Source organism: Trachemys scripta, chromosome 3, assembly GCF_013100865.1.
Source record: "Trachemys scripta elegans isolate TJP31775 chromosome 3, CAS_Tse_1.0, whole genome shotgun sequence".
Classification (NCBI taxonomy): Eukaryota; Metazoa; Chordata; order Testudines; family Emydidae; genus Trachemys; species Trachemys scripta.
The window spans coordinates 158936802-158963158 of NC_048300.1; positions in this window are offsets into that span (position 1 = coordinate 158936802).

The window sequence follows — 26357 nt, forward strand, 5'->3', positions numbered from 1 at the left end:
AAAGTTTATGCCTAAATAAATCTGTTAGTCTTTAAGGTGCCACCAGCCTCCTTGTTGTTTTTATCAATATTTAGATAACTCCTAGTTCAAAAGGTAGAGTTGCCGTCTTTCTACTCACACAACACTGAACACCCTTGCCCTGCCCCTTCTCTGAGGCCCCGCCCCACTCACTCCATCCCCCCACCCTCCCTCTGTCGCTCGCTCTCCCCATCGTTACTCACTTGCTTATTTTCACCAGGCTGGCTCAGGGGCTGGAGTGTGAGAGGGGGTGAGGGCTCCAGGGTGGGGCTAGAAATTAGGAGTTCAGAGTGCAGGAGGGGACTCTAGGTTGAGGTAGTGGATTGGGATTTGAGAGGGGAGTGAGGGATCAGGATGGGGGTGTGGGCTCTTGGGTAGGTCCAGGGATGAGGGGTTTGAGGTGCAGGAGGGGGGCTCCAGGCTGGGGGGTAGAGCTGAGGGGTTTGGAGTATAGGAAGGGGCTGGGCTGAGGCAGGGGGTTGGTGTGCAAGAGGGGGTGCAGGCTTCCAGCGGCTCTTATCTCAAGGAGCTCTGGGAAGCAGCAGCATGTCCTCCCTCCGGCTCCCACGTGGAGGCACAGCCAGGTAGCTCTGTGCACAGCCCTGTCCACAGGCACTGCCCACCGCTATTCCCAACCAGTTCCCTGACTCCAGCCTGGCCTCTCTCACTGAAAGGTAGCCAGAGATATGCTCTCCTTCCTGCTCAGGGCCTAACTGGGTCAGGATCAGCCCTTTTAACTCCTCTCTCAAGGCTTGACACCTACTGCAGGTGTAGCAGGGTGAGGCTGACTGCACCCATCGGATCTCATTAACTCCTTCACACCCAGTGTGGAGTTGCTACACCCCATTACAGTTACCCAAACTACAGAATATTATATTTCAAAAAAAAATATGTGCAACCTGGGAACAATGTTTTTGGCTAGAGTGCAGCACCATTGGGCAGTATAGCTCATCAATATAAAGGTCTTTCGATGAGTTCAAAATAAGAATAAGTGGGCCACATTTTGCTTGGTTCCATGGGAGCAGAATCTGCCTCAATACACGTAGTTTCTAAGACAGAATATGAAGCAGCTTGTGATCTAAAGCCAGGAGTTATGGCACATTTTTAGAAGAGTGAGTAGGAACGAAACTCACAACTCCTGAAGTCCTAATCATAATACATTCTGGTTCACATTTTCCAAGAAAAATATAAATAATTCTATTTGTATTCTGAGTCTTTTTCACATATGTCAGTATAAGGCCCTTAAGAGTTATGTGTCACCATATTTGACTGGTCTTGCATAAGGCATGGCATGATAGAGGTGCACAAAAGAGTGAACTGTTTAGAGTAATAAATCAGCTGTTTCTATTTACCCTCACTCAAAATACTAGAACAAGAGAGAAATCCAATGAACATAAAAATCAATGAGTTTTTAAAACTGATAAAAGGAAATACTTGTTTATATTTTGCATAAGTAACCTGTGAAACTCCCTGACACCAAAGGTTATTAAGACTAACATCTTAGTACAATTCAACAAAAGAACAGATTCTTTCTATGAATAATATGCATAATTCCATTAGATATAATAGGATATTAAAAATAAGGGAAAAAATCCTTTTCCTTGAGGGCACAAAATAACCCCTAATTCTGTGGGATTAGGAAGAAGCTTTCCTTACATAAAAGTTATTCTCTAATATTCCATTTGGGAGTTTCTTGCATCTTCTTCTGAAACTGGCCTCAGATGGTGACAGGATACAGAAGTAGGCAGACTGAAGAGGTCTGCTCCAGTGTTCCAGGATGACACAGATCATCCCTATATTTGCCTGGGGAGGTCTAAATTAGCTGCCTAATGTGGCTTAAAATTCACATTAACAAAGGGTTAGTAAAGCACTTTGAAGATGAGAAGGACAATATAATTGCTAAGTATAATGGTTACTATTAATACTACTGAATATATGACATTCACAGAAATAAGAAAGCCATTTCTTCTTTTAATTAGATATCAAGTCCTGTCTTCAGAATTCTGTTTTTCCCTGATAGATAGTATAAAAGATTAATTTACCTTTACAAAAGTTCACCCAGTGTGGCAAACTTTCATGAAGTTATTGCGAATTTTATGAGATTTGGATATTTTTAAGGCCTCAGCTCCTGGGGTCAGGTGATCATGTGAAACTTAGTTCAGTTTATTTATTTATGGAGAAAAGCTTGGAAACATGACCAGAGTGTTCCCTAAAAGCTCAGAAATCTGACAGCAAACATAAATGACCCCAAATTTTTATTATTATTTAAAAATATCATGAATTTTAAGCTAATTGCAGATTAAATAAATAAATAAACTAATTTATTTAGAGGCCTCACTCAAAATTTGTGAATTCTTGAGGTTGGCAATAATGTTCAATCAAAGAAATGCAATGGGTCTCAGATCAGCATAATGCTTTTATACTGCTAACATGTATTAAATTCTTTTGCAAGAGGATCCACTGCAATCTTTATTCCGATTAAATCAAACTTAAGAAACTAACGTGGTTTCTTACAATGTGTGTCTTAGGGTGACCAGACAGCAAGACAGGGCTTGGGGGGGTAATAGGAGCCTATATAAGAAAAAGACCCCAAAATTGAGACTGTCCCTATAAAATCAGGACATCTGGTCTAAAGAAACTAGTGAATGAATGAAGACTCCATACACAGGCTAATATTTACAGCCTAATAGCCTCATACCAACCAAGTAGAATTATATCCAGGATGTTAACATTGCCGGAGATCTTACTATTTTTAGAAAAACCGCAATTTCTCACAGCCTGACATCCCAGTTCTAGGTCTGTGTTCTAAAGGGAAGAGAAATGTAGGAAAAATTGCTTTTAAAAAGACATTTTATCCATTAATCTACTGTACTATAATGTTTATGAACATTCATTAAGCATATATTTCATCATTTTGAGTTAGATGAGAGATGAAAAGAGACAAAAACTAGAGCTGGGCAGGAACTAGATTTGCTGTTTCATAGGAAATTCTGTGATTCCAATTTTTTCCCATTTCAAAATGGAACAAGAACCAAAACAGTTAGAAGTTTCCCATGAAACAAAATGACAAAATAATTCATTTTGGGTTTATTGAAATATTTTGTTTCAATAAAATCAAAGCATTTAATCGCTTTCAACCTATAACTTTTTAAAAAAAATAAAACAATCAATTTCATTTTGATAAATTATTTTGAAATAAAAAATTGTAACATTACATTCTGAACATGTCAAAATAGGATATTTTGGTGTTATCGAAATCCTTCATATGTTTTGTTTTTCCACTTAAACAAAATTTTGTCAAATCTGACACCTTTTTTTCCTATAATTATAAATATAGTAATTGCCAATTAACCCAATGTGCCCCTCAAACTGCTATCAATTGGCTTATTGATTAGGGCAAAGGATGGTGGTAAGCAAAGATTTGAAGGACATGGTAGTGGCCTTATACAACAGTTTGTATATTTCTAGGATAAAACAAAACAACCAAAACCAAACAGGTTAAGCACTAGTAGACACCAAAAGAGCTTTGAGATGGAGACAAAGCTATGAGGATCAGGCAACACACAAGAAAACCGTATCAGTATTGTATTGCTGGTAATTTATAAATATATGGAACCTTGTTGGGCTCTACACATCCAGTGGTTTTCTCCATTGGCTCATCTATCTTTTAGTGTAAGATGCATCACAATGGTAGGGAACTAAAAGGGTCTGACAGTCTGTATGGTCTCCTCTTCGTTTCATATAGTATGCAAGCCTAGGTATGGTCATTTTTTGATCAGATGCATTGAGTAAACAAAAGTGTCAGTGGCCCCAATTCTGCAAACATTTATGTATATGTTAACTTTATGCAGATGAGTAATCCCCATTGAATTTGATGGGATTACTCATATGCATAAGCAGCTGGAAAACCAGGGGCTAAAGACTGTAATGCTGCACTTACTTCCACTACAGCTGAGTATTAGGCCCCTTTGAATAATTATTATTATAATTAGTAAGGCAATTCTTGCTCCAGTTGATGCTATGCTATGGCCAAATCTTGCCCTCATTGACGAGGAGGGCTAAACTCTTAATGGCTTCAGTGGTAGCATGATTGGACATGTACTGAGCTATTTCCATGAAAAGTAAAGGTAGGTTGAACTTCCTATTGCAAAATTTTGAAGAAAAGTGGGAAAGTTCACAATATATTTTCCCTTGTCTTTCAACCAGTTCTAATGTTCAGTCCTTGCAGGACAATTTTCTAATACAGTCATCACAATACCCACTTGTGTGTGCATCTATGTGTAACCTATGCCTGCTTCGGAGGGTGCTCTGTCCCCCTCCTGTGGCATCTAGACTATGTAGCGATTGAGTCTGCTACAGCCGTGGCTAAGGGCCATGAGACTTAGCTCATGCAGTAGAGGCTCATGCACAAAGTTTCAGACGTCCCAAGTTCAATCCGACCTGCCCCCAACTTGGGTTTGTTAGTGTTACGTATGCTTGTGCACAGACTTGTATGGAAGGAAAGAACACATCAACAAGTGACACTGCAAAAGTCAAACATTTTCATTTCTCATTAAAATATCACAAACCCCTAAACCTTTGTGGTTGTATTGATTGTAAATGTGCAAAAATACAATAGCTGCCACTCCCCTCCCCTTTCTCCCAAACTCCTTTTGTATGTGTGGAGGTCTACTTCCCTTCTTGTACTATCGTATTATTCTCTATGCAGAGGAACATGATATTCTTGAGGGATTGTCCCTGTGGTAAAAAAGGGAAAAGTCCTTGGATTCCAACCTTATATTAGTTCATTTATAATACTCTGTTCCCCGGGAAATGCTGTACAGAAAGAACCAATGGCACATCTTGTCTAATCAGTGTTCTCAGCTCAGCAAGTTAACTTGACATTTACATGAAAATTCATAGTTATTGAACTAATTGAGCAAGCTGTCTTTTGAATAAAAAATGATTTTATTACATTTTTCCCGGTTTACTCAGATCTGAATTACCTCATTGCCCTGTCCTGTCAATCAGATTTAGAATTCCCTTCTGGCCATTCTAAATCACAGTCATTATGTTTTGAACACTTGGTTGTTCATTTGAAGAGGAAAAAAATGTAATGAAGCTTATTTTGGCTAGTTTCTTCCAGTTTTCAGTAGTGCACAAATCTTCGGAATATAAGTGCTTTAATTCAAGAGGTGGGTGAGACAATTCTGGATATGTCTGAAAAATATCTGTAGCCTTCAGGGCCATACAAGCCTCAGGGATTGGCCTAGTAGCACTCTAAACTAACTTAAAGTTCTATCACAGAAAGGGTATAATCTTCCAACATTTTTAGCTAAATTCTAAGGATTTGTGTAACAGCTTTAGGAAGGAGAGCTCCTAATTTCCCATGTTTCATAACTCCCTATGATGAATCCACTTCCCCATCATTCCTTCATCTTCCCTCCACCTTCCCTGCTAGTGAGACTATGCAGCAGATAGGTGTTCTATAGTACTAGGGGTGTAATAACTCTTTTGAGTAGTTCAAAGGGAACAAATGTAGGGTTTATAGCAGGGATCGGCAACCTTTAGCACCCTGGTGGGCTGGGCCGGTTTGTTTACCTGCCACATCCACAGGTTCAGCCGATCGCAGCTCCCACTGGCCGCAGTTCGCCGCTCCAGGCCAATGGGGGCTGCGGGGAAGTGGCCCGGGCCGAGGGATGTGTTGGCCGCCGCTTCCTGCAGCCCAATTGGCCTGGAGTGGTGAACCACAGCCAGTGGGAGTCGCAATCGGCCGAACCTCTGGATGCGGTAGGAAAACAAACAGGCCTGCCCGCCAGGGTCCTTACCCTGGTGGACTGCGTGCCAAAGGTTGCCGATCCCTGGTTTATAGCCTTGATAAAGGGCCAGTTTTCCTTTATTTTCTTAAAATAACATTTTTGTTAAAATACCCATATTCTATAGTCACCTACCCTTTTCCCAGTTTGCCTTGACAATCTGCCCCATTTTGTCCATTGGAGTGATCTGGCCTTCTAGCCAACCCACATAGAGTCCAACCCCTTTTGGGGCCTCACAGTCTTCTACTTAAAATCCATCAGAAAATAGCAAAACGATAAATCTTCAGCCCAGCCAGGCTCAGCTGTTAGCCTTCTTACTTGCAGGCTAGCCCCAGCTGCAATAAACTGTCCCAACATCAACTCCTGGGCTTCAATCTCACCACCTAGAGGTTGGCCCACTCTACCCCTTAATTGAGGTTTTCAGGTAAGCTGCAGTCCCTGTCTCAGATCCTTACCCAGGACAGCTGTGTGATCTGTTTCCTTACCAGCCTCCAGCTTTGTCTTTGTTTTTGGCAGAGCAGTTTCATAATATGGAGCTATGACTGCTACTTTCTTTATTCCTTTTTAGCCTATTTTTTTTTAACTTCTGTACAATCAGTGTTGTATCCTGAAGGAATCACAACAAGGCTTTTTTTTTTTTTTTTTTCCCCCCACTATCCCATTTCCCTGACATTCTCAGTAGGCCCTTTAGGGAAAAGATCATCTTTGATTCGAGGCCAACTCAATTTTTTCAGAAAGAAACTTTCCTCCCATAAACTATTGCCCACAATGCCATAGAATATGATCAATAGTTTCTTTGCGCATATTATATAGTTGATCTTTGTCTTTTTAGCAAGTTTAACTTACTTAGGGTACAGAGACCACCTAACACTCTAAAAAGGACTACTTTTCCTTTTCTATCATGACTGTGAAGTATAGTACTCTCTTTAATTTTTGAACTTGTATCATAGAACCTTCAACCTTGTCATTCCTTCACAACCTTATTTTAAATTCTTGTCTCCTTAAGAGAATATTAATAGCCACCTCCTCATTTTGGGGGGCATGTTTTGCTGCTTTGTCAGCCATCTCATTTTCAAGTATTCTGATATGCTCTGGAATCCACGCTATTGTTACACAGATATCTGCATTATTTTCATAGTTAGGAACGTTATTTCACTTATGTCATTTCTGCCTTCTGAAGTCCCTGTTCTGATTATCTGATTCCTTGTCAGAAATAATGGCAAAGTTACAGCTGCAGTCACACATCTCTTCTCCAGGTTAGTGCCAACATTATCCCCATTCGTTCAGAATGGTCACATAATTCAATAGCCTTTTAGATTACTGGATTCCAGAACTAGGAATTCAGAATGCTGTTCCTGCTCTACCAGTGCTTCCATCTTTTGATCCGTCCGTATAGACTTGGTAAAGCTGACTCCATTTTTCATTAAATAAATTCTGAAATTTCATTTTGTGGTGATGTGTGCTTTCTTCCTTCCCTTGTTTTTTTTTCCATACAATTCCATATCCACAAATGGTGGAATAACTGTCCAGCTGTAATTTGATTTCCTATGACTAAAAATTTTTAGTTCTCTCAATTTTTCTTTTTTATATGTCTCCTTTACCCATTTTGACCCTGATAATCTGAGGAAGTCTGTGTCAATCTGTATTATTTTGTCTACTGAGCTCCCAGCAGTCTTCAAATCTGTTGTTTACTTCTATGTTCACAGTTCCCTTTTATCTTTGTCCAAAAGGTACAGATCCTTCTCCAGTGGCTATTTGCAGCACATACACTGGTGTTATTGTGACACATACCAATCACAGAGCTTGGGCCTGAAGCAGTTCTAAGAGTTGTTTTTGAGGCTGAACGAAAAGCTTGGCATTAGTAGTCCACATCTGGTCTTAACAATGCTCGATACATCCTCATCACCTTCTTATCTGCATTCCATTTGTTTCCAGCTACACTTTTACATAGGTTCACCCTACTTTTACACTTGTGTGACATTATCTATGTGATCTCTCCAAGTTCATTTATTATCAAACATTACTTCTAGAAACATAGTTCAAAAGTATATCTGGATTTTTTTTTAACCATAAAAGAATAAGTCCCAATCTTCCCTAATTTTCTTCCTGTTTTTTTGCAAGCTAGACTTTAAATCCCCAATCATTTCCCCACTTGGAAATTCTCAGGAGTGTCTCATTTGTCTTGTCCATGGCTACTTTAAGTCTTTTATGCTGAATCCAGTTGCCTGCAAAAGGGGAAGTATCTATTCCCATCTGCACACTTTCTGGGAGATCATTTATCATAATGGAAAACAAAGTTCAGCTGATAATACTCCCTTGTCCAGTTCCATTTGTAAGCTTTTATGTTTTTGATAAAGTTGTTCCAGCTTTGACTTTTATAGTTCTGTCACTTAAAAAGCCCCTCATCCACCAGAACAGTCCCCCTTTTATCTTAGTTTTGGCTATTTTGTATAGGAGGCCTTCCCTCCATATGCTTTTTAACTGTCCAGGAAGACTGTTATTCTTTGAATCTGCTTATATATTTCCGGAAGCTTTGAATCTTTGCTCAGTTTCCCACAGACATTACTCCAATTTTTTTTTTTGTCTTTTTGATAATCCTTTTTGCAATTGATTCACATTGTTTATAATTCATTAAGTCTTTACTATTGATTGTATGTTTTTTCTTGCTTGTATGCCTTATTTCTTTCCTTGATTGCTAATTTGCAAAATCATCGTGTCATCAGGGAACAAGATTTTTAAATCAAACAATTTGATGTTTTGTAGATGGCCAGATCAGCTCCTGCTGTGATTCCTTTTATTATGTTCCTCCTAGGTTGTTGCTTGTATGGTTACTGCATAAATATACATCAACCCAGATGTAATCAGGCGTGGCTAATTAAGTCTGACTGCTGGTTAACACTTTCCTGTCAGGGATGGGGCTGACATATCTCATCACATTCCATGCCTTGAAGATGTAAATGCTAAGTATTTCCCCCCCTCACCTCTAGTCAAACAATAAAAAGCAACCATATATGTTCTTTCAGAGAAGCAAACTGGGGAAAACCAAAAAAACCCCTCTAACTGCTGCTTTGGAAAACATAATAAAGTATTTGAAATGCCCCTTTCATAAAGCAACTGTATTCATACAAATGAGATTGATAGCAGGCAGAAACACTACAGTTTGGACTACTTATTGCTTTAATATTTGATATTTCTTAAGAATATGTATACTTCTAATTAGTAATAATTAGTGGGCCAGAGCCAAAATCCCAGGTCCAGATATCCCTGAAATTTGGGGTGGGGGCAGAAATTCAGAATCAGAGCTTGGATCGGGATTTGAATCAGACATCTGGCCCCCATTTCAATGGGTGACTCGAAACCCCCAGATCTGGACAACCCCAGTCACTGGGGGTAGGGTGGAGGGTTGTTGAAAGCTGAATTTTGCAGCCTGAGCCTATCACAGTAATTCTGTGGCCCATCTTGTAACTGGACCAAGCCTAAACCTTATTTTTTCATCTAAGGAACATGCCAGGATCAAAATCAATATTGTAAATTCAAACTGTTAAAGTGTCAATATTCACTTTTTTTTCCAATCTACTGTAATGGCCCTGTGGATGGTCTGCCCACTGGAAAAATTCAGTACCTACAAATTATTATAAATTCTCTTGTTTTCCTGCTCTGTTGGACTGAATTCAAATCAGCCTCTCCCCCAAAACACCATGGAAAAATATGCAAGAGGGACTCTTTCAAGCATACACAGCTGGTATGCCTAAAATCTTATTTTAATATCCTTTACTGTTCAAAATATAAAAGTATGTCAATAATACCAAAGGAAAGAGAAAGCCACAGACATAATCAAAGGCAACACTTCACAAAGAGGTGGAGGACCACATGCACAATGAATGAAAATCCTGGTAAAGCCAATTAGTGAAACACCAGCTGTTAGTCTACAATTCTAAAAGTAAAGAGGTCTGATTCAGTGTGGAATAATTAATTCTTTTGATTTAGAAACATGAGAGATTTGTGGTAATTCTGTTTTTCTATCTAGGCTTGTGAACTGGATGAATCACCATGTAATTCTGACTGGACTGAAAGTGCCACAGGAATAGCCACCCTCAGGGTGTTTCACAATTTATGCTTCTAGTAAAGATGTCTGAAACTTGGCAGTATCCATTCACTAGACTTCAAGCAAACCTTTTTATTTTAAAATCATTCTTCCAATTTAATGCTCTTGGGTCCCATCCCCTGAGCTCCTTTTAGTTTCAGCTTAGTACAAACCAAAAAAATTGAAGTGGAATTTGGATGGGTTTGAGATTCGAGTGTTTAAAATGACCTTTCAAGTGGTTTCCAGTAAAAATTGTCACTCTGTGCAGGTTTGCTTGAAACTTGGCCCACCCTTGCTGAAAGACTTGTGAACCTGGCCTGAATTTTGTTTTGTAATGAAACCTGAAACCAGGCCCAACTCACCCAGTTTTGGTATTCATTACAAGTTCAGTCAGCTGAAACCAGGAAGCAGAGACCTGCCAAACTTGTACCAGCATTGGGTAGTTTAGGACATTGCTCTTAGTTGCGTCTTTGGTTATAGGGTTACAGCAGTGTTGTAAAATACACAGTCTTGGTGGGCTAAGTCAGACTTTTGTTAGGCAGAAGGAAAAACAAAAGGGATAGGAAAGAGAAGAAATAAGGTGGGGGAAGAAAGGACATATAGTAGTGAGGGATGGAGGCAAAATTTCATGTTGTTAAATTACAGTTACAGACAAAAATCCTTATTTCATGTTAAGTTAAGCATATAGAGAAAAAAAGGAATGAAAAGGGTACTTATATTATATAACCTTATATTTTAAGGTTTGCAAATTCCTTATTCCAAACAGGGCCAGCTCTAGGTTTTTTGCCGCCCCAAGCAAGAAAAAAAACAAAAACAAAAAAAACCACACACCTCCGAGAGCGCAACCGCCGAAGCAAAAAAACCCAAAAGAACCCCTCCAAAAGCACCCAGAATGCTGCCCCTAACATTGTTCTGCCCCAAGCATGTGCTTGGTTTACTGGTGCCTAGGTTAGGAAGAAAAAGAACACGTTGGAGTGGAGGAGGAACCAAAATTTCACATTCTAAGTGACATTTGAAGATTTAGCTAAAGCCGTTGAAGGTGGCAGTGTTATTTGGGTTCCTTTCTCTGACTCAGTCTTGTTGGGACATTTTTAAAATTAAAGCAAAGGTCTGGAGTCCGAAGAGATGGCGGGATGGCTGCCATAATGGTAACGTTTGATTTAGTAGATAATTACCTCCCCCCCCCTTTTTTTTCTTTTCCAGTTAGTATAACAGTAGCCCTTGTTTGCTTATTTGTATTTTTCCCAAAAAAAGTGTATTTAAAAAAAACCCTAAGAGGAAGTAATATAAATAGCCCATCCGCTCATTACTTTTATTTACTAATTAGGCCTAATTCTGACACACTAATTGGGTCAACTAATTTTTAATTCCACACTTTTTTTACACTCTTTTCCCTATCATTCAAAATTATAGGCTTTTTGTAACATTTTATACATTTTTACTCAGTTTTCAGAAAAGTTAAGCTCAGAATTGGGATTAATTTGTAGGCCCAGGTATTACAACAGAACACAAGCTACCCACCAGTCTGATAAGCTGACAGGTGTGCCACTTTGCTAGGTCCATACTGCAGTTCCATTGAAGTCAATGACAGTATTGCCACCGGGTCAGAATTTGGCCCCTAGGTAAATCTTAATACCACCAGACAGTATACTGTACTGGGACAGTACATTTGCATTTTGTACATAATTTAGCTGAAGATTTATTGAGATAAAATAAGTTGTGTGGTTGCATCATGATCTGAAAAATTTATGGCATGAAATCAGCACTTTTCTGCTGTTTATATCACATGCAGGGCCGCTGAGAGGGGGGGCAGCCGGTACAAATTACCGGGGTCCGGTGGTCCAGAAGGGGGCCCGGGGCCCAGCTTCCCATCCCCCCTCATTGGCCCTGTTTAGCCGGTCCGCCCTTGCTGGGGGGCCAAAAAAATATTTTTCACCGGGACCCGAACCCGCTCTCGGCGGCCCTGACCACATGTAAGGAAATGTGGAAGATTTCACAGATTTGCAATAAAACAGATGTAGGGCTGGAAGGGACCTTGAAGTCAAGCCCGCTATGCTGAGGCAGGACCAAGTAAACTTAGACTGTCCCTGAGAGGCGTTTGTCCAACCTGTTCTTAAAAATCTCTAGTGGCAGGTTCTCCACAACCTCCCTTAGAAGCCTACTACAGAGCATAACTAGCCTTATAGTTAGAAAGTTTTTCCTAAAATCTAACGTAAACTGCCTTTGCTGCAGATTAAGCCAATACCTTTTTGACCAACCTTCAGTGTACATGGAGAACTGCCCTTTTTATACCAACTCTTACCATATTTGAAGACTATTATCAAGTCCCCCCTCAGTCTTCTTTTCTCAAGACTAAACATGCCCAATTTTTTTAACCTTTCCTCATAGATCAAGTTTTATAAACCTTTCATTGTTTTTGTTCTTCTCTGAACTACCTCCAATTTGTCCACATCTTTTCTAAAGTGTGGTGCCTAGAATTGGTCACAGTACTTGAGCTGAGATCTCACCAGTTCTGTGTAGAGTGGAACAGTTACCTCCCATGTTTTAAACATGACACTCCTATTAATACACCTCTGAATAATAGCAGCCTTTTTCACAACTGCATCACACTGCTGACTATATTCAATTTGTAATCCACTATAATCCCCAGATCTGCTTTAGCAGTACTATCACTTAGCCAGTTATTCCCCATTTTGCAATTGTGCATTTTTTTCCCTCCTACGTGTAGTATCATCTTGCTCATTTCAGATCAATTCTCTAATTTATCAAGGGCATTTTGAATTCTAATCCTGTCCTCCAAAGTGCTTGCAACCCCTCCCAGCTTGATGTTGTTATCCACAAAGTTTATAAGTGTATTCTCCATTCCATTATCTAAATCATTAATGAAAATATTAATTAGTACCATACCCAGGACTGACCCTGTGAAACCCCACTTCATACATCCTCCCAATTTGACTGTGAACTATTGATAACTACTCCTTGAGTACAGTCTTTCAACCAGTTGTGCACCCACCTTATAGTAATTTCATCTAGACCATAATTCCCTAATTTGTTTAGGAGAATGACATGTGGGACTGAGCAAAAAGCCTTATTAAAATCAAGATATATCTACTGTTTCCCACCATTGACTAGGTCAGTAAACCTGACAAAAAAAGGAAATTAGGTTGGTGTGGCATGACTTGTTCTCGACAAATCCATGCTGGTTATTCTTTATAACCCTATTATCATGCAGGTGCTTACAAACTGATTGTTTAATACTTTGTTCTAGTATCTTTCCTGATATCAAAGCTAAGCTAACTGGTCTTTAAATCCACGGATTCTCTTTATTCCCCTTTTTAAATATAGGTACTACGTTTGCCCTTCTCCAGTCCTCTGGGACCTCAGCCATCCTCCATAAATTCCCAAAGATAATTGCTAACAGTTCTGAGATTGTGTCAGCTAGTTCCTGTATGAACCTGCAAGACTAGAAGCTGGGAGTATTGGGGATCTGCACCACTGACACCTCTGCATCACCACTACAGGCTTAGGCTGGTGTCCCAGGAGGACCCTGCAAAGCTAGGCTAGCAGGAGGTAGCACCCCTCAGGGCCGAAGTGGCAGCCCCTCACACACCCCTGATTTGCTAATACCAGTATTAAAATCAGGAAGCCATGATGAAGAACTATCTGAGCATCAACACACACTTCCTGCCTGCTTCTGCTCCAGACCCTGCTAACGACAGACTCTAGATTCTGGCTCCCAACCCTGGTTTGTCCTTGCCATTTCTTTCTGATTGCTGTATGTAATGTGGCACCCAACTCCAATCTCCTGGTTACCAGATCTTGCCTTCCTCCTGACATCTGACTCTTGGTCTGCCCTCTAGCCTGCTCTCACTCTGACCTCCTGGCCTGACTCCTGCTCCAACCACTAGGTCAGACTGCCCACATGACAGTTCCTTAAGTACATTTCATCAGGCTCTGCTGATTTGAAACATCTAACTCATCTAAATATTCTTTAACCTGTTCTTTCCCTATTTGGGCTTGTGTTCCATTCCCCATGGTGTTAATATTAATTGTGTTGGGTATCTGGTCACCATTAACCATTTTAAGACTGAGATCAAATAAGCATTAAACCCCTCAGCTTTCTTGATATCATCAGTTATTAACTCTCCTTTCCCACTAAGAGAACCTACACTTTCCTTAATCTGTCTCTTGTTTCTAATATAGTTAAAGAACCTCTTCTTTTTACCTTTTATGTCCATTGTTAGATGTAACTCATTTTGTACCTTAACCTTTCTGTTAGCAAGTTGTTCTTTTTAGGATTCCTTTTTGATTTTCAGGTCATTAAAGCATTCCTGATGGAGCCATGTTGGTCTTTTACTATTCCTCTGGTTTGCTAGTCTGTAGCAGACCCTTGCCATGACATCACCCCTATGTTTTCCCATTTTACCTTTGCCAGAGACTTTCAGCTGGTCTGCCTCACACCTCTTTCTGGAGATCAGAACAAGTGTATATATTTTTAAGTATAATGCAACATCTCCCTGCCTGTCCTTCTTGAACAAGCTTATATCCCACTATACCAATATTGCAGTCATGAGATTTACTCCACCAAGTCTTTGTGATGCCAATTAAGAACTGCAATTATGCATAGCTTCCTATCTATCTGCTTATCACTGTCATCACTGTCACAGTTGAACAACACCCAGAATTACTCTTGTACTGCCCCATGTTCACTTTGCAGTGACAGTACCTCATATTCCCTTCAAAAAAGAAGCTGGAAAGTATTTTGGGGACCCACAAACAAACTCTATGGGGCCAGAACATCTGTGGGGAAGTAGAAAATGATCTCACATATCTGAAGCTTTCCCCATGCTGTTGTTCTCTGCAATCATCTTCCCTCTAGAGCAGCAATGTGGTTTTAACAGTTGGCTTCCCATTGGTTCTTTGCTGCAACTGTACAGCACCCTTTCTCCTGGAAGATAAAAGCAAAGGAGCAGAAATAATCCGTCTCCACTGTAGGAATTTTTACTTTGAACTCCACTTGGACCAACCCAAGGTCAACAGGTTATAAAAAGAGTTGTTTACATTAAAAATCATTTTTTTAGTATTTTAAATCTCCTTCATGAATAATATTTTGTGTTCCTCCATTTTGGTCTTTGTAACAAATTACATCTCCCATTTGGGCTTTCTCAGAAAACCCACACAGCTCTATCCACCTCCAGTTTGCATGGGGGGTTTCTTCAAATGTCTGAGAAGACAGCATGCAGTGAAGGCTCTGCATTTTCGATAGTCCCCCAGACATGAAGGAGAAGGGGACATCTGGTCCTGTATTGCCACACTGGATGTGTACACCAGACAGTGCACTCATTAGGGGAGACATACTTCTGAGTATCTGCTGCCTCCACTGGAATATTTTCATGCTGAGGATGTCTCCCCTGAGAGGCATTTCACATACCCCACTGCAGGAACATCTCAAAGTTGGTGTACACAGTTCCCTCAGACAAGGCATTCTGAAATAGTGATATGAAATGAAGACTTGGTCTGGCAGGTGTCAGCAGGCACCGCCTTCCAAGTTTTGTTTTTTTCTCAGCATGGGGGAAAGTGTTAAGTCTTTGCAAAACTTGGTTATGCAAGATTCTGTGTAGTAGGGCCTGTAGAGGGAATCAGTCGTTGAGGCAAAGTTGCTCCCTGAGAACTGAGCAATGGTGTTGGACTGCGCTCCGTGAAAGAAATTATTGCCTGTGTGCTGTTTGACCATCTCAGTTCCAGGACTGGTGTCTATGTGTAAATGAAACAAGTTATGCTTGGGAATGTACAGACACTCCACATCACAGAATTATTCTCCCCTGGGCAGCCAATATGCAAGGCCCAGGCATCAGCTACTACTCTCTTAGAAGAGGGGTATCAGATCAGGACACTAGTGTCAGAAAAAAAGGCAACAGTATTTCGAACTGAGATTAGTTCCTTTGATGAAATTGTTTCTTGGTGTATTATCAAACTGTGCTTCCATTTGATAAAAATGGCTGTTCAAGAATTGGCACTGATAGCTGTATCTTCATCCTCTGCACTGAACTGATTCATACCTCTCCAAAGCTTGGGGGCGTTTCCATCTAGAGATTTATTTGGGGCCCAATGTTAGTGTAAATACACAGTGCAGGAGTTGGGAAGCTGAACTTTGCATCAGTTGTGAAGTCTGTCAGCCATTAGGCCCTGGGACACAAGTTCTTGTAGGCAGGGGAGAGAGGATTTTTCTGTATCCAGTCTTAAAAGTACCAAGAGTCAGAGTGACAGCTAATTAGGCCCAACATGTTAAAAACAAGGACAGTTATGCTGCTTATTTTGTGTAGGGTTTTATTTTTTGTTAGCCAGAAAAATAATGCTACCCATCTTCATTCTATCTAACAAAATCAGAGTGGTGCAGAGTCAGAAATAGTATAGTACTGACTGTGGAGCAATGGTCTTTGGCAGGTTTGCATTGGCCTATGTTTTTTAACACAACTCCTGTTGAAATACCCCCAGAGTGTCAATGACAATACTGATTTAAGAAGACTGTGCATCGCATATTCATGGACAGAGTTAACAAGCATGGCAACAGGTGGCACTAATCAGAGACAAATGGTATGAGCTAGAAAGACAGAAAAATGCTTCAAGCAAAACTTGAATCCCCATGAAACTCGGTTTCTAGAGGTAACATTTCATTTGTTTATTGCATAATTCTTGGGAAAAGGATGCAATGTAAATTACATGATAGGTCTTCTGGGCCTCTGGATGAATGTACCCAGTAGCTCAAGAAGGATAACTACAATGCCAGCTCCTGTCAGTCACACTGAAAAATTATTTCAATTTGGAACCAGTAATTATAGAAATCAGATGAATAAATACTTTACATTTTTAATATGTCACCATATGCTGGAGCATGCTACCTTTGAGTAGTTAGCTCATCCAGTCCCCTATAAGAGTGCAGGTTGGACAAGCAAGTGTGTGGAGTCTCTATAAAAGGGCCCAGAAAAGGGAGAATAAAGGGCAGGGCAGAGACACTCCGCCCGCAAGAGTGTACACAAATGCAGCCCACTCTTCTACACTTCCAAATACACCAAGAGGCACTGAAGGAAGGCCCAGATCTACAAAGGACCATAGGCATAGGTGGGCAGGTATCAGAGGCAGGGGAAGGCTTTGCCTCCCCAAACAGCCTGGAGTGGCCCCAACCACGCTCCACCACCAGATTCCCTCCTGCCCGCTGTTCCCTTCTGTGGCCCACAGGCGAGGGCTGGAGGCCATGGTGTGCACAAGACCCCCAGGCTGGGGCCACGCCGTGACACCCATCCTCCCGGCACTGGCACAGTGCTGCTCGCCCAGCGCTCCAAAGTTGGGGGCACTCCAGCCGCTCTGCCTGCCCGCCTGCCCAGCATTGGGGCTGGGAGAACTCCAGCTGTGCTGCCCACCCAGCGTGCTGGGGCTGGGGGCACTCTGGCCATGCTGCCTGCCTGCCCGCCCAACCAGTATTGGGGCTAGGGGCGCTCCGGCTGCGCCTCCTGCGCCACCCGCCCAGCGTGCTGAGGTTGTGGGGAGGGGGCTGGTGGCCACACGGTAAGGGGTGTGCTCTGGGCTCTGGCGGGGGAGGAGTGACAGAACGGACAGGGCCTTGGGCAGAGAGGGAGGGGCTGGGAGCTAGCCTCCTCCCAAAGGCATGTTTACCCACCGCCCATGACCATAGGTGCCTAAATCCTAAAGTTAGACACCGCTGCAATCCACAAAACCCTCACTCAGCTGCTGTCTTACTTGGTAGGCACTTAAATTTCTGCTGTAAAAGTTCCCTAGTTACTTACATTTCTGCCTCTGGTCATGCATAGTGCTGCCCCAGGCAGGTGCCTAGATGCATGTCTCACTCTGAAGCCCCAACACAATCCCCTAACCAGGAGGAAATAGAGGTTGCCCCGTCTATCTTGCCTGTGGGCCCCAATCCAATCGGCATGCTCAGAGCACAGAGTGACTCTAGTCCAGTGATTAGGGCACTCACCTGAGAGGGGCTGACTCCCATTCAGAGGCCCCTCCCCATGCACTGAGTATGGAATCTAGGTGCCTAATCCAGATTTTGTGGCTGTCAATGATTTTCAAAGCACCTAAAAGTTAGGCATTGCAACATCTAAGTCCCTTTGTGGATTCAGGCTGGAGTTCCTCTTTCACCAGCTGCTTAGCCACAGCAATAGTAGCAGGTGTATTCAGAGAGGACTGAAAATATTAACAAGCAGACCCAGCGTTAGCATTTGAGGATGGGTTGAGAGATAATTTTTCACTGCTTGCCCCTGCAAAACATAACCAATTTCAGTCTATTATTGTCACACTGATATCCACAGAGCGGGCCTGAAAGTTAGCGAGCGGAAGGAACTCTGGCAGAAGAAACCGAGCTGGGAGTGGCACGTACCCTTTCTTGTCGCCATTCCACCCCCAAGACAAACATTGGTTGGGACTGGGGGAATGGTTCAGGGACAGACCTAACATAGCTATTACCAGGGCCAGCACTTCCTCTAGGCGACCCTAGGCGGTTGCCTAGGGTGGCAGGATTTGGGGGGCGGTATTTTGCCGCCCTCGGCGGAAATTCAGCAGTGGGGGGTCCTTCCGCTCCAGATCTTCGGCAGAAATTCAGTGGTGGGTCCTTCACTCACTCCGGGACCCACCGCTGAAGCGTCCCAAAGACGCAGAATGGAAGGACCTCTGCCGCTGAATGCTCAGAGGAGGAGCGCTGCCGCCTAGGGCGGCAAAAACCCTGGCGCCGCTCCTGGCTATTACTGCTGTACAAATAGGATATTTATTCTCTTTGATTTTCATGGGATCACACTGGTTTCAAAAATATCTTTACAAGTCACTGGCTTGCAAGCGACGTAGCCCTACTTTTGATTTTTCTGGGATTTGTCACCTTCCTCCTTGATTTCTTATTAGGTCATTTCTACACACACAAGTTGTACTATTTATCTATACCAATACAGTGAAAGCAGTTCAACACATACACACACCCGGCCATGGGGTCTCAATTACATTACTATGAAGGTGCTTATGCCAGTATTTAACATATTCCCATAAGGGAAGAGAATGAATCTATCTAGTTAAAAGCACCTTAATACTGGTATAACTGATTCCACACTAGGTGCTCTACCAGTATAATTATTCTTGTTAAAAAAATAAACTCCTAACTCAACTAATTATACCAGTACAAAAATGGTGTGTAGACCAGGTCTTTGGATAGTTATGCTGTAAAAAAGAGAAGAGTTCATGTTATATTTCTTGTGGAGAGTCTTTATCCAGCATGACCAAAATGCATTAGAACCCAAGGTAAGGATCTGACACACTCCATATTGCTGAGTGAACTCTATTACCAATATAATTCCATTACTTTATATGTAGTAGCATCTGTGACGGGTTGGATCACAGAAACCCCCTTGGGAGCTGCCACCCGATGTGCAAAGACTACCCCTGCTCCTGTTTTCCCTGCCAGCTCAGGACTCCAGCACCCTGTCTTGCTGAGCCAGACACTCCCGTCTGGCTCCAGACACAGACCCAGGGTCTGAATCACTTGTCCCAAAGCTGCAAGTTTACCTGAAAACAGCTCGCAGTAGTGTGCTTGTCTTTAGCACTCAGATGCCCAACCCCCAATGGGGTCTAAACCCAGATAAATCCGTTTTACCCTGCATAAAGCTTATGCAGGGCAAACTCATAAATTGTTCGCCCTCTATAACACTGATAGAGAGATATGCACAGTTGTTTGCTCCCCCAGGTATTAATACATACTCTGAGTAAATTACTAAATAAAAAGTGATTTTATTAAATACAGACAGTAGGATCTAAGTGGTTCAAAGTAGTAACAGACAGAACAAAGTACCGTATTTTCCGGCGTATAAGACGACTGGGCGTATAAGACGACCCCCAACTTTTCCAGTTAAAATATAGAGTTTGGGATATACTCGCCGTATAAGACTACCCCTCTTCCAACGCACACCAAAAAAAAATTAAAAAAACATCAGATTTGATTTCAATATGGTAATTTTAATTCAAATGCTTATGACATGCAGGTACTTAGCAGGAAAACTGTCACTTATAAACATAAGGCTGTTTGTCATCAAACATGTAAACATAAAACAGTGCAAGTGGATTAAACTTTTCCTAATTCACTCTAAAGCTGAAAGGAAGGATAAGACAATAAACCCATGGGAGCTGCCATGCTGTTTGTTTTCTAAGCTGTCAACCAAACTGGAACTGATGATGATAGGAGGAAGATAACAAACAAGAGAGAGAGAGCAAGTGCCGGGCAAGTCCCTGGCGAGTTAGCAACACCCATCATAACTGCAAGCTACGGTATTTTTACAGGTTTTGCTGGCGTGACAGTTTCCCTTTAAAAGCCTTCAAAATCCTCCTGTTCGTCATCTGATATCATAAGTACATCAATGACATCTTGTGATACATTTGTAAGGCAGTCATCGTATGGATCGAATTCCGTATCAGATGGTGTGGTCTCAGCTTCGGCTTCCTCTTCATCTTGCCACAAGTAGTCGTCCTCCATACCATCTAATGAATTTGATATGCCACACTTCTTGAAAGACTTGATTACTGTTTCTGCATCAATATCATTCCAGGCTTTTATGACAAACTTGCACAAAACATCCAACTGTAGAGCACGCATGTTTCCTCCTTTTGTGAATGACTTTTCGCCGCTAACCATCCATTCATTCCACTGTTCTTGAATGCGATCTTTAAATGGCTTGTTTAGGCACACATCCAGTGGCTGTACCAACGATGTCAATCCTGCAGAAATAACTGCCGCATCTGTGTTTAGTCTTGCACATATCCCACACCAGTAGACTACATTTTTGAATAAGTCCACCTGGTCGCCTGCTCCATACATTATCAAGCCATAGCTTTACCCCTTCTTCATCCATCCAGCCTTTTTCATTCACATGTACAAAACAACCAACAGGGAACTTGAATTTCGGCATTGTTTTTCTTTTAAAAATAATCATTGGTCTCAGTTTGGCACCATCAGCTTTGCATCCTAGTACCACTGTAAAACTGGACTTCTCATGTCCTGTTGTTTTAATTAAAATTGTTTTTTCACCTTTTTGATGGACAGTTTTATTTCCAACCATATCAAAATTCATTGGAGTTTCATCCATATTTCCAATACTACTTAACGCATAGCCATGTTTAGTGCGCTGTTGTATTACGTATCGATGGAAACTATTTACTTTGCTATCAAGATCTGCAGGTAATTTTGGGGCGATTTTCATCTTTTGCCTCAGTACCATATTATGCCTTCCCATGAATCTAGTACACCAGGATACAGTGGCCTTAAATCTGTTGCTGTGATCTGGGTTAGATTTGGCCCACTGAAGTGCAAACAAATGTATTTTATTTCGTGTCACTACATAACCGTTTTGGCGATGCTCATTCACCATGTCTGCTACATGTTTTTCGAGTTCTGGCCAATGTGGAGTGCCTCTTCTTAATACACACTTACCCCTTGGCATACTCTTTAATGCTTTTTCATTTGCTTTCCAGTCCCGAACCATCTTTTCTGTTACTCCATATTGTCTTGCAGCAGCGCAGTTATTATGTTCCATGGCAAAGTTTACAACTTTAAGTTTGAAACTGGCTTCATATTTCTTTCTTCTTGCCGGTGGAGCCATGATGGGGTTTTGACTGTTGGACATTTGTATACTGTACTGTATGTACTGGTGCTATACTGTATGAACAGGTACAGATACTGGTGCTGTACTGTACGCGGTACCCAGTATACAACAACCACCCAATCACGGCAAGCGATGTACCTTACCGGCGATTGGCTGGTTGTTGTATACAAAGCCTGCTTGGATTGGTCAGCTCTCCCTGCCTACCCAGCCCTCCCTGTCTCCAAGACTATCAGAGCGGTAGCGCAAACACGCCTCTTTCACCCGTCTGGCCCGCCCTTGTATCCTATTACCTCCTTCTCTGCCTCTCAGATCTCGCACATGCGCGCCTGCGCCGTTTCACTGCAGTCCTCAGGAGCGAGATCTGAGAGGCAGAGAAGGAGGTACGGTAATAGGATACAAGGGCGGGCCAGACGGGTGAAAGAGGCGTGTTTTTCTGGGCACAGTGCCACTCTATCTCTTTTTTCCATACCCCGGGCGTCCCGGACGCTTGCAGCTTGCTCCACCCTTCACTTACACCTTCCCGGTGAGGCGCCCCCTCACCTCGTCATCGGGCGGGGATGCGGCCGCGGCCGTTTTTGAGCTCCCCCCACCATATGCGGCGACCGCAGATTCTCCAGTCCGGCTCGGAAGTTTCAGCACCCGCCCTATAAGACGACACCCGGCGTATAAGACGACCCCTGACTTCTGAGAAGATTTTCCTGGGTTAAAAAGTAGTCTTATACGCCAGAAAATACAGTAAGTCACCAAGCAAAATAAAATAAAATGCGCAAATCTATGCCTAATCAAACTAAATACAGATAATCTCACCCTCAGAGATGTTTCAGTAAGTTTTTCTCAGACTGGACACCTTCCAGGCCTGGGCACAATTCTTTCCCCTGGTACAGCTCTTGTTGCAGCTCAGGTGGTAGCTAGGGGATTCTTCATGATGGCTTCTCTCTCTCTCTGTTCTCTTCCCCCCTTTATATATCTTTTGCATAAGGTGGGAACTCTTTGTCTCTCTGGGTTTCCACCCCCCCTCACTGGAAAAGCACCAGGTTAAAGATGGATTCCAGTTCAGGTGACATGATCACATGTCACTGCAAGACTTCATTACTCACTTGCCAGCACACACATATACAGGAAGACTCACAGGTAAATACAGCCATCTGCAGACAATGGGAGTCATCAAGATTCCAAACCATCATTAATGGTCCACACTTTACACAATTACAATAGGTCCTCAGAGTTACATTTTATATTTCTAGTTTTAGATACAAGAGTGGTACATTTATACAAATCAGATGATCATACTCAGTAGATTATAAGCTTTGTAATGATACCTTACAAGAGACCTTTTGCATGAGGCATATCCCAGTTACTTACATTCACTTATTACCGTATTTTCTCTAAAACTATCCCAGTTACATTATATTGACTTATTATCAAGTTTTTATAAAACCAGATAGACTGCACAACGTCACAGCATCAATGGCTTTCTATCACTATATTAACATCTTGGACAACCAATAGGAGGGAAGGAGATTTTTGCTTTGTTGAAAGCTTCTATGTTCTTCAATAGTCTCAGAAATAATCTGCATTTGGACAAAAGGGTGGTTGCATCATTTGAGGCTTTAAATGCATATTTAATGCAAGTGGTGATGTATTTAAAGGCACCAGAGGGTCAGTAACCATGTAACAAGAAGAAAGGCAAGTTACAGAGAACCTTAAAATGCTTTAAGCATCATATTGCTAGTGTTTTTATTTATCTAGAAAGCAACAATATGCAGCCGAGATAAGGTAATCAAGGTACAGGCTGACACAAGGCTACATCCTATACATTCCATTAATGTAGGAGACTTATGAATTTTGTTTTTAAATGTTTAGTCACTTGCATATTGGCTACAGCTGTCCCAAAGTAGTTATAATCACTTTTTTGATATCACACTTATTTTGTCCAAGTAAAATCCTGAAATAACTATTTTCTCCCCAAGACGCTCCCCAAATATTTGCAGGAATCTAGAGGAAAACAAAAAAGGGAAAAAATTCCAGTTGTATGATTTAAGTTAATTTTAAAGGTACAAGGGGTTAATGAATAAAGTAAACATATGGTGCTGTTTTTCAAGAAGCACATAGCACTGATGCTGGAAATTTACAATGTGCATAGTACAGTCTCACCCCCTTACTCTGATCCCTGCTCACTTGACCCTCTCTAATTTGATCAAATTCTCAGGATCCCAACCACTGGTAACAACATCTAATGCTACTTCCACCAGATGATTTGATAACTTTTTAAGCAGGAATCATTAGATAATTCATTTAAACAACAACAGTCAAAATTCTGAATGAAATCAATGACCTCAGGGAGAGATCTAGCATAATAAAAGGAGGACTGCAAATAAATGATGTATAATTCAGGTACCTATTGACATGGTGAGCCAAATCTTAATTCTACTGAAGCCAATAGGAGTTTTGCCATGGATTTCAGGAAGACTAGGATTTAGTTCTGTAAGCACTCCCATGAGCTGTGTAAGCTGCAGATCACCTCCTGCTGGCCATAAGGATAATAGTGTAAACCATTTATTTTAATCAGAGTGATAAAAATTGACATTCAAAATAACAAAAGCCATTGCCTATTTTTTTCCACATTTGGATAACAAAGCACAGTCCACTTTGCTGAAACAAACATAGCTCATCTTTTTGTTTTTAACCATTGATAGTAAATATTGACTTGCTTTTGTAAGAACTGTGGAAGAAGTGAGTCTTAAGAAGGAATTTGAATGAGGAGAGGGTAGTGGCTTGATAGAGCATGATTGGGAAGGTATGGGGTGATGTGGATAAAAGCAAAAAATATAGGTGGGAGAAGAGGAGAAATAGAATTTGAGACAGGTATTAATAGCAGAGTGGAGGGACTGCAGTGATAAAAGACTGTCAGATAATTAGACGGGGAATAGTTACGCAGGGCCTTGAAACTGAAGCAAGAACTAAATGTGGTGGGGAAGAGGGAGCTAGAGGAGGGAAGATTCAGTTGATGGGTCACGAGTGATTTGAAATATTCTATCCTGTATTTTTTACGTGGCATAATGATAAGGGTTCACTTACCCCAAATTATTGCTTCTATCTACTTGCACCTTTTAGTGCACCCCACCCATTAAAAGAGATGGAATAGTGAGACATCTTACATATATGTTTACATTGCATAACTTAAAAGGAAGAGCTTTTGTTAGTAGCTTTTCTCAAACACAAACATAACTAACAGACAGACGTGTTTTAAATGTTGTTGGTAAACTCTGGTGCTGATGAAAGTGTGCCCAGTGTTCTGCTGACTACAAACAACTTGCCACCAGGGACTATAAAAACTTCTAAACATAACTGCATCTCTAGCCTGTCACTGCAATAATCTAATCTTTTCCTTGACAGGGTCCATCCTCAGGAAAGGGTGCCAGCTGACCTGAAGTGTATGGGAGATTTTAAATACATATGAACATATTTCTCCAGAGGTTCAGTTGAAGGACCCACCCCCATCTACATTTCACATTTACAAAAAATAGTTGACAGAGTTGGTACCACTTAGGATCCCAGATATTCCCAGCTCAGAGTAAATTGCTCACAGTCCTATCTGTACATTACCGTAGAGTGTGAGGAAAGACTTGTGACATTGCCTAGAGCCAAATCTTTGCTGGCATTGTAAATGCTGTGAGAATATCCACATACCGGGGACAAAATATTCTCTACTAACTGGTTCATAGTCCTCTCATTATTTTGCTATCATCACTGTACTTTGACATTTGAGCTCATCCTTACACATAGACAGAAATCAACAGGGCAGTTGACATTCCAGGATCAGTGTCTGGTGGTGGTTCAGTCAACAAAAGTTGTAATGGACACCTGAACGGAGAATATTTGTGCTAGTCTCCGAACAAACCTTGTTTTGTTCATTGTGCTCAGACAAAGAAGATAGACCTAACTTTTAATCTTGGTGTACGGTGTCTGAGTATCAGGAGGAATGACGACAAATAAGCAGAGCACTCCAGGTTCTTGCCGTTTACTGCAGCATGATACTTTCTGGCACCGCAGTATGGGGTCAATCTTCACACAAGCAGAATATCACCAATAAGTTGCTTAGCACCCTCATCTGCCACTGAGGTCATCTCCTCATGGGACTGGGCTAGATTTGTGGCATTTCCTATATTTAGAAAGTGGAATACCAGAAATACCTTGGAAAATGTAATTACTGTGAGCCATGAATATGAAGACTTTAATGGCTTCATTTGTAAAATACATGCAACTTCAGTGGATGTCTTGACTTTAACAAAGAGATTATGAAATCTCTGGTGATTCTGCTACTACTAAACAAACAGAAAAGCAATTAAACAAGAAAGTCATCTTCATTTCAGATCCAGTGCGGGGTGGGGGGGAATTGTCTGCTAGACAAAATACATTAAAGAAATGTCTGTGTAAACTTCTAATTAATTTTAAAGTTGTTAAGAAGGAAAGTCTGGCACCTACATACCATAGGGATGGGGTAGTATAAATGCATTGTGAGAGAATAAAATCAAATATTAAAATCTTAACTACCAACTTTTCTAGCAGCTTAGGAAACTGAATTCTTGCAGGATTTGGGTGAGTACATGCATGGAGGTTTTTGAGTGGTTGGTTGTTGGATTTTTTCATTTTGTTTTTTTTCCTAAATACTCACATGAATAGTAGAGATAAATCATGACAATGATTGACAAAATTAGACAATGGCTTTCAAGAAGGCAGACTTTAGCCAACTCAGGGAGTTGATAGGTAAGATCCCGTGGGAAGCAAATCTAAGGGGGAAAACAA